This window comes from Camelus dromedarius, chromosome 2 (genome assembly GCF_036321535.1).
Source record: "Camelus dromedarius isolate mCamDro1 chromosome 2, mCamDro1.pat, whole genome shotgun sequence".
In the NCBI taxonomy this organism is placed as follows: Eukaryota; Metazoa; Chordata; class Mammalia; order Artiodactyla; family Camelidae; genus Camelus; species Camelus dromedarius.
This window is the reverse complement of record NC_087437.1, coordinates 67053536-67069859: the sequence shown is the minus strand read 5'-3', so window position 1 is coordinate 67069859 and position 16324 is coordinate 67053536. Positions and strand designations below refer to the sequence as shown.

The 16324-nt window shown below is 40.6% G+C and overlaps 1 protein-coding gene across 3 annotated transcripts in view; it reads right to left on the bottom strand.

Moving 5' to 3' along the window:
• The window catches only part of IGSF11 (immunoglobulin superfamily member 11), a 111806-nt gene that overhangs the window by 70804 nt on the left and 24678 nt on the right, over positions 1 to 16324 (bottom strand). Inside the window, exon 1 of one of the 3 annotated variants that reach the window (XM_064494995.1) lies at positions 1756 to 2681. The exons of the other annotated variants lie outside the window; for them this stretch is intronic. The gene's annotated coding sequence lies outside the window, so the exon portion shown is untranslated. Of the gene's footprint in view, positions 1 to 1755; positions 2682 to 16324 lie in introns of those variants that run through there. 3 annotated transcript variants of the gene reach the window in all.

Below are 16324 nucleotides of genomic sequence, written 5' to 3'. Positions count from 1 at the left end.
ATAAATTGCTGTCCTTCTGTCACAGTGCAAGGACAAAAGGACCATTTTACTTGATGTTTCCTATCTTATTATTATCAATTAAGGTGAAAAGCTACATTTCTGGCTCTGACTTGCCTTAAGCCCTGGACCCATATACTGAATTGCTTCCTGGATTTCCCTTCCCTTAGATCATTCCACAAGCAGAACCAATTCCATTTGTCCAAAATTGAATTTATCATCTTTTCCCAACATCTGATCTTCCTTTATCGTCCATTTCAATGCACCCAAGACAAGAACCTGGGAGATTCCCCCGGGAGGCTGTTTCATCCTGCAAGGTGACGGAATCACACATTTTACCTCCTCAGTCACTCTCATTGGTGTCCTCCTCTTTATCCCTTCTCTTTCAATCAGACTCTCATCATTGCTCTCTGAACCCTTGCACCAGCCTCTTAGCATATGGCACCCCCCTTCTCCTCATCTGACCTCCCGCCAACAGATTCTGTGCACTAGCACCAGAGGGATGCTTCTAAAATGCAAAACTGATCACACCACACCCCAGAGTAGAGCCCTGGGATGACTACACCCATTCTCTGTAAGATACAAACCAAGTTTCTCAGCATGACAAAAAGGCCTTCCATGGGATAGCGTCACCTCCCAGCCTGGCCTGGCCAAGTCACACAGGCCCGGGCGGGGGCACTACAGTTAAGCAGGCCTGAATGACCTGAGGCCGCACTCCCCAAGCTACTTCCCACTTCCTTGTCTTTCCCACGAGCTCTCTCTGCCTGGAATGTCTGCCCCCTCTGCAACAAGCCACAGTCCAGAAGCCCACCCCTTCAGGAACCCTTCCCTGACTTTCTGCCACCCTCTCTCCCCCTCTGGCTTCAGGAGGGGAGCCCCACCCCCACCCCGTATTTGCACAGCAAACCAGATGCACCTCCACGGCACTGGCCCACTCTGGGAATGGCTAACAACTCAGGAAGCTGTCCTCCCCTCCACTCACAATGCCTGGTGCCCAAGAAATGTGCATGAAACGAAATTCTTTTTCATTAAGTGCCTCAATTTCTACTTGATGCTATTTGTAACATTTTCTTCCAGTTTTCAGTCAGTACAGGTACAAATGAGGGATTTATCTTAAGAAATACTTTGGATGCTCAATTTAACAGGAAAATGGCAAGGAGCCTTTTTAGCCTCCCCCAGGTCAGCGGGGTACCACACCAAGTACACACCTTCACATGATACTTCATGTGTAAAACAGCCACGTAAGTTAAGTAGTGGCAGTAACTTGTCTTTACTGAGAAGGAGACTATCTCTCAGAGAGGACAATAAATTATCCCAAGACTACATAGCTGGAAGGTGGATGGATCAATATTAAGATACAGGTTTTACATGAATCCAATAGTGTTGCTCACATAAGACAGAAAACACAGCAATTAAAGAAAAAGAAAGGGCCATACAAAGAATTAAAAAAGAGAAAATTTTCTAAGCTCTCCTCCAGACTCACAGTTTTCTCTTTCCTCCTTATTTCTCAGCAGAATAGGTGACTTGGAGTAATGGGGTCATCCTAAGACCACTGCTGCTACTTAGAACATGATGTTAAGGAAAGTTGAGATCAGTGGTTCAATAAACTTAAGCATTAATTAGTTTCATTCCACTAGATACCCATCTACTCAATTTCTAACCCTGTGAACCATTTCATAAACCCATGGACAGGAAAACGTGAGCAGAGGCTCAGTTTCAATCCATCACCCCCATTACAACACAGCTCGAAGTACGAACCTTCCCCGTGGTGCTGAGTATTTTGGTACAGGAGATCTCACAAAGAGGCTCAGGGCTCCGCTCTGCAAACAGAACGCCTCCGGAGAGGAGCTGGGTGTGAGGCTTAGTCCACATGCTCATCCCACTGCACAGGGGCTTCTCTCCTCCAGGACGTGGGCAAGGACAAGCTGCCTCTCGCACCACACCCACACACACCCTGGGCTGGGGACATTCCAGGGCTCACCGTGGGTACTGGGGACCGTGGGCTCAACGTACTGCTCACAGCTGTGAGTCCTGTCTGGTAACGTGGGGTCATAAAAACACGCTTGGCCTACTCGGTGGACGTAATCCAGCCCCAGTAAAGATTGCATCAACTGTTAAACAATGTTTGGAGTTCACCACTCAGAGAACTAAAAGAGCTACAATTCAGGCAGAGAGACAAGGGCAGCCTTGAAAAAGAGGAGGAAGGCAAAATGTAGCAGCAACTCCCTGGCCATGTGACTTGAGACTCTTGGCAGGCTGCCCTGCAGGCTGGATAGTCTGTGGGCAGGGAATTCACATCCTTCTCTCAGCTGCCAGAGGCCAAGAAGGCCCAGACAGAGGACTACCAACTCAGATCCTTCATCAAGCTAATAATCAATGAGACCTTCCTGAGAACAATGAATGAATAACCACAACTCTTGCCTGTTTTACACAGTCATGTGACTGATCAGGTCACTCCAACTGGGCTTCATGACTTCTACAACCTGAAACAGTTCTGTAATATTTAATTGGATACCAAGTATGCAACCAAGGCAAGGTTTCTTCCCCATATTGCTGAACAAAGCTCTGTAGCAAAAACAAAGGACACAGTTCAGCTTAAGTCAACCAACATTTACAGAGTGGGAATTGAGACCCTGAGCCAAGAGCAGATAACCCAAAGACGAACAAGATGTCTTTGAGGAAACTACAGTACCCTGGGAGAGGGAAAAAAAGCAAAGGGGGTGTCAACATAATATGGTAATTGCTGGCACAGTGTGTATATGACAGTATATGAAGATCACCAGCCAGGGTTAAATACCGAAATCAAAGCAAGAGAAGCACCAGCGCCCATGTGGACCAAAGGGAAGAGTTAAAAGACGACACTACAAATCATCTAGTCTGGATTTTCAAATGAGCACACAAGTTATAAATGGAGTAGGACTTGCCCAGTCACTCAGTCAATGAGAAGCAAAGCTGGGGCTGGAGCTCAGGTTTCCAGGGCTTTCCACCACAGCAGAACACTGCTCCAAAAATCACAGATATGGGACAAGTTCCGAGCTTCTGAAGCTGGGCAAATACAACTTCCCAAAACGCAGATTCTGAAGACAAACTGACTAATGAACTGTGAATGCGGATGGAGGGCAGGGTGCGAGGGCTGGACTGTCTCCAAGGGTGGGAGACCTGGAGGACAGAATGGCATCTGCATGTGACATGTCAGTAAAACCAGAAAAATTAAAAGCATTTCATTTTTAACTGGCAGCAAACATTCTCCTGCAAGCCACTATTTGCTAAAAGGCTGCTTCAGCGGTGTTGCTAGTTCTCTACTCCTCCCCTACAGCAGAGAGCTATTTTATCACTTGTGCTAAGGACGTGGAGATGTCGTGCACGCAAGATTTCTCAGAGACTACTGACACGAGGCATAGCACAAAGCCACATCTAGTTAGCTGATACTGAAGTGAGCGCCTCAGACCTGCTATGGTCCAGAACCAGCTTTTGGACAAGGAAGACAAATGGCCTGGGAGACTTAAGAGAGGCTCCAGAGGGGAGATAACCTTTGAGCTGCAAAGGATACATCAGAGACAGTGAGACATAAAAGGCACCCCAGGCAGAGGAAGAGCATCTGCAGAAGCTCGAGGGTCATAAGAGGGGACGGTATGTTTAGAGCACGAACTCTGAGGCAAGTAATAAACAGTAAAGGTGCAGGAAGATTCAAAGAGACTTGTATGATTGTATAATGTAGGCTCTGGGCTTTACCCAAAACACAAGAGGGAACCACTGAACATTTTTATAATCAGGAGAAGGATGCATTTGTATTTTCATTAAAGACAGTCTTTCAGAAGTGTGGCAGATAGACCTGAAGGGAGGGAGAAAGGAGGGAGGGACAGAGACTAATTATGAACATACTGGGATGATGTAGGTGGGAAGTGAAGGAAACCTGCATTATGTCAGGGAAAACAGGCAACAAAGAATGGCTTCGAGAAATGGTTAAGTTTTTTTAAGAAGCAGACAACAAAAAGGAGTTTTTATTTTGCATAATACACGGAAAATATGTTGACTTGTTGCAACCAGAACAAACTATTTTCAGGAAAAAATATCACTTGTCTTATATCATAGATGATACTCAAATGAGTAAATAATTATCATTATTACACATACATTTAGATTAAAATTAAAACAGAGAAATCAAGCAATTTAGAGCCACATTATATTTCTCTTTAGGAAGAATTGTTTTTAAGTTAAGCCTTCATCTATCTGTGGGCTACCTGGAGAGAGAATGTGAACAATTTAAAACTTACAAAAACTATATAACCCTGAGGTGCATAATTGTCATGCTGGAGCACACCTGTATCATTAGAGGAATGTTTCACAGGTGGGAATGCGTAACATTCCTTACTCATCAATATGGATCAGAATCTGTAATTACACAGTTGTTCACGTCATTCAGTAAGTGGCCTGATGATACAAAGGGGAGACCAGTAAGTGTAAGAATGATAAGTGGGGTTACTGAGAGACAGGAGAGAGACTGGAATAAAACAGGAAATTCTGAATGAAAATGTGAAAGTTCAGTAAATAAAAGGATGATGAGTCTGTTGCTGAGAGACAGGAGAGATTTCAGTGATGAAATGCAAAATTCTAGAACGATACTGGGCTTAAACAACCTAAAAACATTTACATGTGTCTGTGGAGAAGAAAAATGGATAAAGAGTTGTAACCAACATTCATTTTGCACATTCTATGCACAGAGCAGTACTGTAGACACTGTGGGAGGAACAAAGGGGAATAAGAGTAGTCCCTTCACTCTCAGTCCCATGGCAACTCTAGGGTCTTCTGAGTTCTGAGACCCCCTACAAGTTAGTTCTGGACAACAGCAGGTGTGAGGTACTCACCTCAGGAAGTATCAAACCAAGACTCACTTTCAGTCCAGAGAATTCCATGGATTCAAGGAACCTCTGAAGGACATGGGCTGTGTGTGTGTGTGTGTGTGTGTGTGTGCTTGTATGTGTATGTGTTCTGTTGGTGGGTGGGGAGGGAAGGTCCCTTGGCCAGAAGATATGAGTATTTCCTGAAATGTCCCCAGGGCAAGTTTCAGTCCCTCCAGTGAAAACTGTTGAGTCAACCAGCTCCTCTGGAAGCTCCCCCATCTTCAGGGAAAGTGCAGCCCTCGCAACCCCAATGTAAGCTCCACTGAGCTCCAAAAACATGCACCTTCTCAGAATAGAGGTCACAGGCTCAGTGGGTCCCTAAAGCACAGCGACTCTTGAGAGGAAGCAAGAGGAACGGGGAATGTGAGGCAAGTATACGCTATTTTTCATGAAATTTTTTTTTAAAGTCTGCTGTTAGATGTAGTCCAAAACAATTCAAATATTATTCAGTCATGGATATTTACACACCAATTAGCCATAACTAATCCACACAGGGACCACTTATCCTAACACCACTGTTGCGGGACAGGCCCAATATCCACGTTATGGTGGACTGACTGTACTTTACCAGGCTCTCGTGGTAAGTGCCGGCTATCCTTCAGGACACATGATTTTACCAAAGTATGTAACAGGATTAGTTTTATAACAACTTCTACTGCCTTCTAGTCATGAGCTGAGACAAGTAACTCCTTTTGTATCTCTACAGCTGAATCTATATAAGTGAAATGCAGCAATTAACCTGTGAATTTAATCTAATTGTTCAACAACTATACAAGATTAAATATTAAAAAGTTTAATTTACCTGAAGAGTAATAAACTTTGAATCTAAGATCATCAACTGCCATTTCATTTTATTTTATAAAAACATATCCCCTATGTCTCTATAAAATGACATTGGACAGAAGATAAAATGTTCACATATACGAGAAGAGAACATAAAACTATCTCCTAAGAGCATTAATTGCCATTTTGTTATTAGGAAATGAACAAATTCGCAATCAGTGCCTAGCATCTGCAAGACACTATTGGGAATCAACAGAAAACAAAAAAGATCTAATTATCCACCAGGTCTGGAAAAGATCGAGAACAGAGTATTTGAATACTGACAGTGTATGGAGGTAAGCAGAGGAGAAGCTCTCCATTCAAAGGCCCAGGATCCTGGGCAAGGCCCGTACAATGCACCAGCACGCAAAGTGATGAATAAGCCTCATTGAGAATAGTGGCCACGTCATGGCTGGCTGAACATTCAGTCCACAAACAGAAGGCTTCTTGTATTTGCTCGAATCAACCAGAGGAAAGTTTTAGCAAAAAGACTGTTATATTCAAATGGAAATCAGTACTTCCCAGCAAGAATGGACAATTAGCAATTCCTTAAACTGGCACTAAGAGGAAGAGCAGGGAACTGTACCAAAAACAGCACAAACAACCTATATTCCAAAATGTGAAATTAATAAGAAAGAATATGAGAGTTATTAGCATTTTGAAAAACTCACATGGCAGACGTAAGTCTAGATGCTATGGATCTCCCAGTTGTCAACCCACACTGGTAGATTTCACCCAAATACTTCCCTTTTAAACATCTCTTATTACGTTCATGTATAAATCATAGACTAAGATTCCAGCACACAGTTAATTTACACGGTGTTCCTTAAACATTTAGTGAAAGAGTGCAAAGCCTGTTTATACATCATTTGAATCTACATTCAAAAAGCCTTTATTCAGTAGGTTAACAGATTCTAGCAAATACCTCTTCCAGACTGGTAGGACAAAACAGTTACCACCCTCACTCCCATCTCCAAGCACTCATGCAACTTCTGATTTATGGACCTGGCTCTGTGAATCTGATCCTGGAGCTATAATAAGTCCACGGGCTCTCAGATAAGTTACAATGACTCCATAGCCACTTTGGGATTGAAGAAAAAAAGTTCAAAGTAAAAAGAGAGGTTCAAGAAATTACACCAATCTTAAGCACTGATTTCTTAGATATGTACCAAAAGCACAAGCAATAAAGTAAAAAAAAATAGTTAGATTGATCAAAATTTAAAATGTCTGTGCTTCAAATGACATGACGTATAAAGTGAAATGACAGCCAACAGAGAAAGAGAAAACATCTGTAAATCGGATGTCTGATAAGGGACTTGTATCCAGCATCTACAAAGAAACCTTAAAATTTAATAATAAAAAGACAAATAACCCAATTAAATAATGGACAAAGGTTTTGAATAAGACATCTCTCCAAAGAAAACATGCCAATGGCCAATAAGCAAATGTAAAGATGCTGAGCATTATTAGTTATTAGGAAAATGCAAAACCATAATGAGACACCACTTCAAACCCAATAGGATGGCTACAGTAAAGACACAGTAACAAGTGTTGGTGAGAATGTGGAGAAACTGAAACCCTCATACACTGCTTGGGAGTATGGAAAATGGTGCAGCCTCTTTGGAAAACAGTTTGGCAGTTAAACAGGGAGTTGCCGCAAGATCCAGCAATTTTATTCCTGGGTATGCATCCAAGAAAAATGAAAACATGTGTCCACACAAAAACTTGTACATAAATGTTCACAGCAGTACTCATGAGAGCCAAAAAGTGTAAACAATCCAAATGTCCACCAACTGATGAATGGATAAACAGAAATCTATCTATCTGTATCTATACACATGTAGTATTATTATTCAGCAATTAAAAAAGGAATGAAGTTCTGATACATGCTAAAATATGGATGAACCTCAAAAACACTATTATTAGTGAAAGAAGCCAGTCACAAATGACTGTATATTGCAGGATTCCACCGATATGAGATGTCCAGATAGGCGACTCTATAGAGACAGAAAACAGACCAGAAGTTGCCTGGTGCTAGACTGGGTGGGAGAAATGGAAAGTGACTGTTAATGGACACAAGTTTTCTTTCTGGAGCGCTGAAAACGCTCTCAAATTACATTATGGTGTTGGGTACACAAATTCGTAGACTGAAAAGCACTGCATACGTTAATGGGTGGATTTTCTGGTATGTAAATTTTACATACATAAATAAAGTTTTTCTTTTTTATTGTGCCAAACCGCCAATCTCTTATGCACTCCTAAAAGCCATCCCTCAGGTTATCTGATATCAGGTGGGGCCAGGCGTATTTGGAGTAGAAATATTATACTCACCTCAACCTGTGTCCATAACCTGAGCATTGGTCTAGAACTGGACTGGCTCTGGGGGCAGCAAAGGACCCAATATTTACATTCCACACACCCTGAATTTCTAAGAATTACCAAAACTTGCAGCACTTGCTGCCAATTTTTGCTCTATTAACTTCAACAAACGCTGACTGAAGCCCACCATAGGCCAAGGACTGTTTTTACAACACCAAGACAAAAGATACAGTGGGCTCAATGCCCAAGGGGTTCATAGCCTGTTAGGTCTAAGACAGACACGTATGCACATGATTCACGTTCAGTGCTGTGTGTGCAAACTGGGATAAGTATGGTACAGAGCAAGGAGGAATCAGTTTTGTCTGGAGAGGACCCACAAATGTCTTCTAGGAATGACAACATCTGAGCAGCACTTTAAAGGCCTGGCAGAAGGGAATGGTGTGGGAAAGGGGATGGAGGAAGGGAAGCAAACCACAGTCAAGGCGGAGAGCCTTGAGGGAATGAAAGAAATTGGGGAACAAAAAGAATGAGACTAGAATGTTAGATTAGTTGGGGGAATTAAGCCAGATCACGAAAGGTCTTATGGATGCGCTGCAAATTTTAAACCTTACCCTAAAGGTAATGGTGAGGCACTAAAAAAGGTTTAAGCAGTGAATGAAACAACCAGATTTATTTCAGAAATATCATCCAAGTAATCTCTGATACGATGAAGACTCAGTAGGGAAAGAGTTTTCCAGCTTTTATTTACCTATGTAATTATTTTTAATGTGATTTCAAATGAAATCTTACACAAAATCCTGAGATATAAAAAAGCCAAGCTCCCCCAGTTGAAGCAGTAGTGGAAAAGAAGGTCCTGGACGATGCCCCTTTTTTTACCCTCACCACAAAGGAACCCTTAGTGCTTCGGCAGAAGGTGTGGAAAACCCTGGACTAAAGAGAGGGTAAGGGGGGTCTGGAGATTCTTAGGAAGCTAGTGCAATAGTCCAGTGGAAAAATGATCAGTGCTTAAAATATGCACTAATGATGGAGAAAGACAAGAGGAGAGTCCAGAAAACTCTAAAGAGGTGTAGAGTTGACAAGACTTCATGACTTACTGAAGGTAGAAAGTGAGGAAAAAGAAGGAATCAAGGATAACCTCCGGGCTTCTAGCCTGCATGGACAGGAATAATGTCACTGATTAGAGGAAATGTACAAGAAATACTTGACTTTCCTAAAGAGATTTCAAGTCTAGTAATTCTTAGAGTTGAACTCTTCTCCCAACCCCTCCTTACCTGTGCTCCAGTGTGGGGTTCCACAGCTCAGCATACGGCCCCAGCCTGGTGCCAGTGCTCGAGCCAGAAACCTGGGAATCGCCTCTGACGTCTGCTCCCCTCAGCCCCCGCATTCAGCCCATCGCCAAGTGCCACTGATTCTAACTCCAAAGTTTACTTCGTGTATCCACCACTTCTACCGCCACTGCCGCCACTCGTTCATGCCGCTACCATTTCACTCCTTGATGTATCCGATAGCCTCTTAATCGGTCCCCTCACCATGATCCTTGACTCACTCCAATCCACTCTACACACAGGGATAGATAATCTTTGTAACGTGTAAAGCCTTTGATGGATTCCCACTGCACTTAATGTTTAAAAACAGAGAATATGTCTTGTTTTATTCATCCTGGCATACTCAGTACCTAGTACACTGAAAGAATGAAAGACAGAGGATCAGGTCTGGGGCAAGAGGATGAGTTCAGTTCCAGGCCTGCTGGGCTTCAGGTGTCTATGGGACAGCTGTGTAGAGTTACCCTACCGGCAACTGGCAGTATGGGCCTGGACCCCAGTGACATTTGGCTCCACTATTTCAAGACTAACAGAAGTAGAGTTATCTATGGTAAACAGGACTAAGACTATTTTAGATAATCATGAACTAAGTTAATAAAGCTTGAAGCAAGCTCAGCTTCTTAGAAAAGATTAAAGTGTCTCTCTAATCTGAAACTCTGCAGCTCTGGGTCAGGTCTAGGTTAGCATTTCAAGGACAGCAGAAACCACAGAGACAGCATTAGATTTGTGGTGGGATGTTTACAAGGAGTGATTTGGTAGCAAAGCCTGTGATGTGGCCACTTCCTTCAAACTACTTTTGCAATACCTCTGTTCTTTGATGTCCTCACCAATTTCCAAATGACTTCTCTATTAGTTAATCATAAATCATTCCTGACTCAGGGACAGTATATCTAGGGTGGTGCCTGGAAGTCTGTATTCTGACAAGTTACACCAGGTAATTTCTCAGTCTGGAGATATCACTAAGTTAACAGTTTAGAGAACAGGTACAGAAGTTATCTTCCTTCCTCTCTCCTACTGATCCTAGAGAGCTGCCTCAGAATGTGGCTGCTTCAAGGATTTTTAGACAATAATAATTAAATGACGACTTACTGTGGTCTTCCTATGGTACTGTGAAAAGCATTTGAGATCAAACACTGCACAAGACAAATAAACACAAAGAGCTTCCAGAGAGTTTGTAAACGCAGATGTAGAGGATACTGATTACAACCTCCTAATCCTTCTTCCTGCTTAATGTTCCCCAATACCAGTGTTTTTTAACTAGTGTATACAAACCCTGCAAGGTCACTGAGATGGTGATGGTATCATTCAACTTTTGAGTCAATGATAAAATAATTATTCAAATAGTTTAACTTTTAAAACACAACTTCTGAGAACGTCTACATATCCAGGAAGCATGTAGGAGGGGTCATGCTTGTGACCTGTAAGAGGGGTCGGCTTGTGACCTATTTGGCTGGTTTACTACTCAGGTGAGCACAGACAACGGCCTAGTGACTCTGACAGTACTAAGGTTTCAAACTGATTTATGTTTAGTCATGTATCATTTATTTTATATCTATAAAGAACCACTAGTTAAATACAGAAAACATAAGAAAAACGTAAGAATTATTGAAACAGAAGTCAATAAAAAGCACAAACATTAAATCCTGCAACTTCAACTCAAGATGATTTTTACCAGCTCTGTATATCTGGTCAAATTTATGACTTTTGACAAAATGTCTCCAATATTGCAAAATCCAATGGAGAAAAAAAAGGGAAGATACAGAAATTACAACATCAAAATTGGATTTTCATCTACAGCAAATAGAGACTGTCCCCACAATGTGTTATTTGCCAAAAAAGTACTTACAAGTTACAGCTTGCAATATTTTATCTAATATTGTATTCAAAAAGAAAGCACCAAAATACTTTTTTAAAAAATAAAACAAAATACTAGACTTTCAACCACTGGGTAACAAAGCAAGGTTTTTATTTTCAGTGCCTCAACACAACCTTAAACTTCAATCTGCACTTTCTATATTCACGCCCAAAAGCATGTCATCGTAAAATTTGACAAGTGGTGGTTTATTTGACATGATTAATTTAAAATAAATTCAGCAACCCTGTACACATGCAAAATAATGTATATATGTTTATTCATCTTAGCATTGTTTATAATAGTAAAAGATTGGAAACCACCTAAGTATTCATGAACAGGGAAGATAAGTTACAGTACATCGATACAATGATATGTTATGCAGAGATAAAAAAATAAGGAAACATACAAAGATAGTGTGTTACGACTTGTGTAGGAAAAGGGATGGGTTATAAATGTATTTATATATGCTTGAGAAAACTCTAAAATGATACTTTTAAAAAAACTAACACTGATTGCCCTGTGAAGGAGACATACTGGAGGAATGGAGTCAAGGAAAACCTTTCAATAAAGTATTCTTTTAATAATTTTTTTAAAAATTTGAGCCATGTGGACATATAACCTTATTTCAAGAAAGAAATGTTTAAAATAGATAATATTTTTAAAAGGTAAACCATGTGTAAGGTCATTTTTAAAAGAAATGAACACTTACAAAAATACAGTCCTCAAAAACTAGGTTATACATAACCATACAGATAAAATCATTTTGTAAAGGAACTAACACAATCATGTCTGTAATTTTAAAACTGCTCAATACATGCTTGCAGGAATCACCTGGAACATAGCAATCTCAGGGTTAATTTCATGTCACATCCTTTCTCTGGTCCATCAATGGCTGAAACAGCAACTATAGTGGGTTCCTTCATTTTCTCAGAGCAACAAGGAAAAGGCAGTATAAACATGAGCTTTTAAAAAAGTTTTTTTACTGAAGTGTAGTTGACTTACAGTATTAGATTCAGGTGTACAGCAAAGTGATTGTTACACATGTATATATATATATTTTTTTCTTTTCAGATTCTTTTCTATTTGTTATTACAAGAAATTGAATATAGTTCCCTGTGCTATACAGTAGTTCCTTATTTATCTATTTTATATATTATAATGCGTGTCTCAAACATGAGCTTGACAAATCCTCCTAAGAAGTGATTGAGCAAAAGTTTTGAAAATATTTGATTTTTCTAATCACACTGTATATCACTTATTAATTGAAAATGTCAAAAGTCTCTTCATTTATAATGCTATGTTAAATCATATATTAAATATAAACTTTATAACAATAGTACTTAATAACAGACAGTCCATTTAAGATCACTTTTATTTTAATCACATTAGCTTATATTGCCTCAAAACGACAGAATGCTTTGTAAAAAGTATTTCATATGGAGGTTCTTGAGAAACAGGGTCTCAGGTTAAAAAAAAAAAAAAAGATGAGAACAAAGCAATGTGACTACAGTACCAGTGACCAGCTGATACCCAGTGTTGTAGGGGAACAGAAATTGCAAATCTAAAAGTACAAAACAAAATGAACAAAAAAGGTTGGCTTTCGATTCACCATCCAACTTGAAATGGATATTCCAATTATTCATTCTCACCAAGATCACAGCAGACAGACTTAAACAGTACTTCCAAAGATTTATCCTTCTTAACTCCTTTTGTCATCCTCCCCTAACACCTCTTGGCAAATACCTCACTTTTCAGCTATTCTGGAAGAAATGCAAGGAATTCTCTCCCACACCAGAGTGTCCACTTTTTACCCATCCTTTCTCCTATCCCACAGGAGGCAGGGTACCTCCTTCCTGGACTTAAAGCATCTCTCAACCTCCACCAAGATCTTGTTTGTGCCCTCACCCAAACACTTTCCATTTCAAGTGTTCCCTTTTCTTCGGCCCCTTCCTTTGTGCCTTCAAAAAAGCAAAGATCTTTTGTTCTTTTGAAAAAACTTCCCTTGACCTTGCTGCCTCCTCCAACTATTGTCATATTTCTCTCCTTTTTCTAGTCAAGCTGCTCAAATGGGCATTCCACGTCCATTACCTTCTTTTTCCTTCCAGATGCTTCGGCTTCAAGTCCTTACCAAAGCTCCCTGATGTCCTCCTAATCACTGAATCAACACTAAAACGGACCATCAAGCTTACCTACTCCATTTAGCATTATATGGATAAGGAAGCGGAAGCTGAAACTCCTGAGGGTTTAATTTGACTAACATTATCCAGTGAATCATTGTGGGTTGGAATCTTGACAGCCTTCCATCCAAAAGAATACACATTTCTTGGTTTAAAAAAAAACCCAACTAACTAAAGCAAGATGAACCCTACTCAAGATTATTTGAGGTATCTCCACACAAAAGAAAAAGGAAAGCAACATTTATAATCTGAAATGAAGGTCGATACAAATATAGCAACAGATACTGCAAAGCTCATTTCAGTTGACTTTGGAATGTGGCCTTGCACTTTATGAATTCTTAAACATCTAAGTCAAATAAGGAAGTTCCACTGTGAAATCTTTCCAGGAAACTCAATTTTCCTCCTCCTTTTCTCTGTTCCTGCCTCTGTCATGCATTTGTCTGCAACTTAGTCAAAATCTGAGTGTTGAAAGATCCTGCACAGAAACTCAAGAAGTAGTCAGAGAAGTAGAAAGAGAAACAGGGGAATGAGCAGCAAGGAGTTTCTAGGAGGAGGAAGCAGTCAACGGTGTTGAACGCTAACTGTGCCCATGTTCCCTGCAGATCTCTTTCAGACGTTGCTGCTCACTCTAAAGAAGTCCCTGAGACTTTCCTGAATTAGGGCTTAATCTCTTTTACAAGTAAACATGCCCATCTAGCATGAAGAGTATATATTCCTTAATCTACTTGCAATCTACTTGTGCTCAGTCTCTCAGACTATAAATTCTAGAAATCAACCAATAGCGTTAGAGTAAAACATTTGAAATTCTACTGCTAAAGCTTTCTCCCCATCCAACACCTTCTTCCGTAACACCCTCTGAAATATCCTTAATATTACCAAAATAATAGAAGTGGTAGCAATAAATGAGGGCTTTAAACAAAGAACTGATAGGAATTAACAAAAGGTTATTTTGTTTACACTCTTAGCTGCTCCAGGTATTTCCATTTCCACATAATTTGGAGGTTTCACAGACTTTCCTGCCTCACTTTTTACTGCTTTGTCACACTATTTGCAGCTACCCCACAAACCGAGGAGGGCACGGCTCTACAAAAGACCTAACATCTACCTTGATGTATACAATACCTAGACTTCAAATGAAACAGACAATTTAAAAATTAAGATAATGTTTCACTGGCTAGGAAACATAAGATACTATTTTGATATGATTTGGAATATTAATTTAATAAAAATTAATAAGCAAAATGAGGTGAGGAGGGAGAAGAGGAATGAGCAAACAAGGTGAAAGAAGAGATGATGGAATGAAAGATGCAGGGAAAGTGGAGGAAGTTAGGCAGAGAAGAGGCATCCCAGAGGCTGCCCTCTGGGGCTCTCTGCTGTCAGCTAGTTTTCCTTCCTTCAGACTCCTGTTTCAGAGCCAGCTGGACTCAGAGCCAGGGGACAGCCCTGCACAGAGTGTACCCAAGAACAGGGCTTCCCCTGGCAAAGCAGTGTGCATGAGGTCACCGAGATTCAACTGGGATTCCCGGCAGCCTTGCTTAAAAGAAATAAAGATGATAAACACAACAAGAGAGGGGCAGGCAAGAAAGATGGGAGCAATGCCCACGTTAGCCAACACCAAGGTGCTTCTCTTAATACCTCAATACTCAATAATGGTAGCCAAAAACAGGCCATCTGGTCATCTTAAGTAAACAATTTTAAACTCAAGGAACAATACTAGTTTAAAATGAACTAAGGAGTGATTAAATTCAAACTTCTTATTTAGAAGTTATTGAGATAAAGGTACTTGGGGAAAAAAATCATCACGAGGCTTGTTTAGTATGGAATAGTAAGCTTCTACAAATTAATCTGCTCACAAATAACTAAAACTCTGGACAACATAGAAAAAAACAACTACTTGAGGGCTCTGGCAAGTGAACAAAAGCCAACGTGCTTGGAAGGGAAGTCTAACATTAGAAGATGTGGCCAGCGCGGGGCAAGTTTCAAGTTGGCAGCTTCGCCCTGAGAATAGCCACAGTCGTGGTGGTGGGGCTAAACCATTAAACTTCTACTTAAAAAAAAAAAAATCCTCTTAATGACCAGAAGAACCAGAGAAGGGAGCTCAGGGAAACCACAGCTACCAGTGAGGGAAAACCCTGAAAAGGAGAGCGCCAGAGAAGGAGAACATCCAAGTCTTTATAAACATGGCCCACGTCTGTGCAGGACAGACCAAGAGGAGTCTAAGCTGTGACGTGAGCCACCACCCGCCAAGGCCACAACATGCGGCCCAAAGTCCAACTGAAAAATTCGTCATCTTTCTGGCACCAGAGGGTGAGGGAGAAACCCTACAAAGGAGAGAGGCCAAGGGGCCAGAATTTTGTACAAATACAGCACGAGTCTGTGGCTGATCCCTGAACCACAAATGTACAAGGCAGAGCTAAGACAGCCTGATTTGATATCTGTGCCATCACCACCACCACAGGCACGGAAGTTTGTGATTTGAGTCTAATCAAGTTAAATGCCTGCTTTCAACAGGGGAAAAAAATCAATATATTTCAGAGCAGGTAACAGAAACAGTCTCCACAACATAACATTCAAAATGTCAAAAATAAAATCTCAAGTTACTCCACATAAAAAAAGATTAAGAAAATTTAATCTATTCTCAAAGAAAAAGATAATCAACAGATGCTCATATCTCAGTATGAAGCAGAACACTGCAACTATCATAGACCACTACACATGCATTAGAATGGTTAAAATTTGAAAAGACTGACTGTTCCAAGTCTTGGCAATGATGGGAAACAACTAAAACTCTTACACACTGGTAGTGCAGGTTTTAAAAAAAAAAACAGGTACAAATGCTTTGTAAAGCAGTTTGGTAGTTTCTTAGAAAGTTAAACATCAACTACTCCACTTACAACTATTTACCCCAAGAGACTGAAAATGTGTATACAC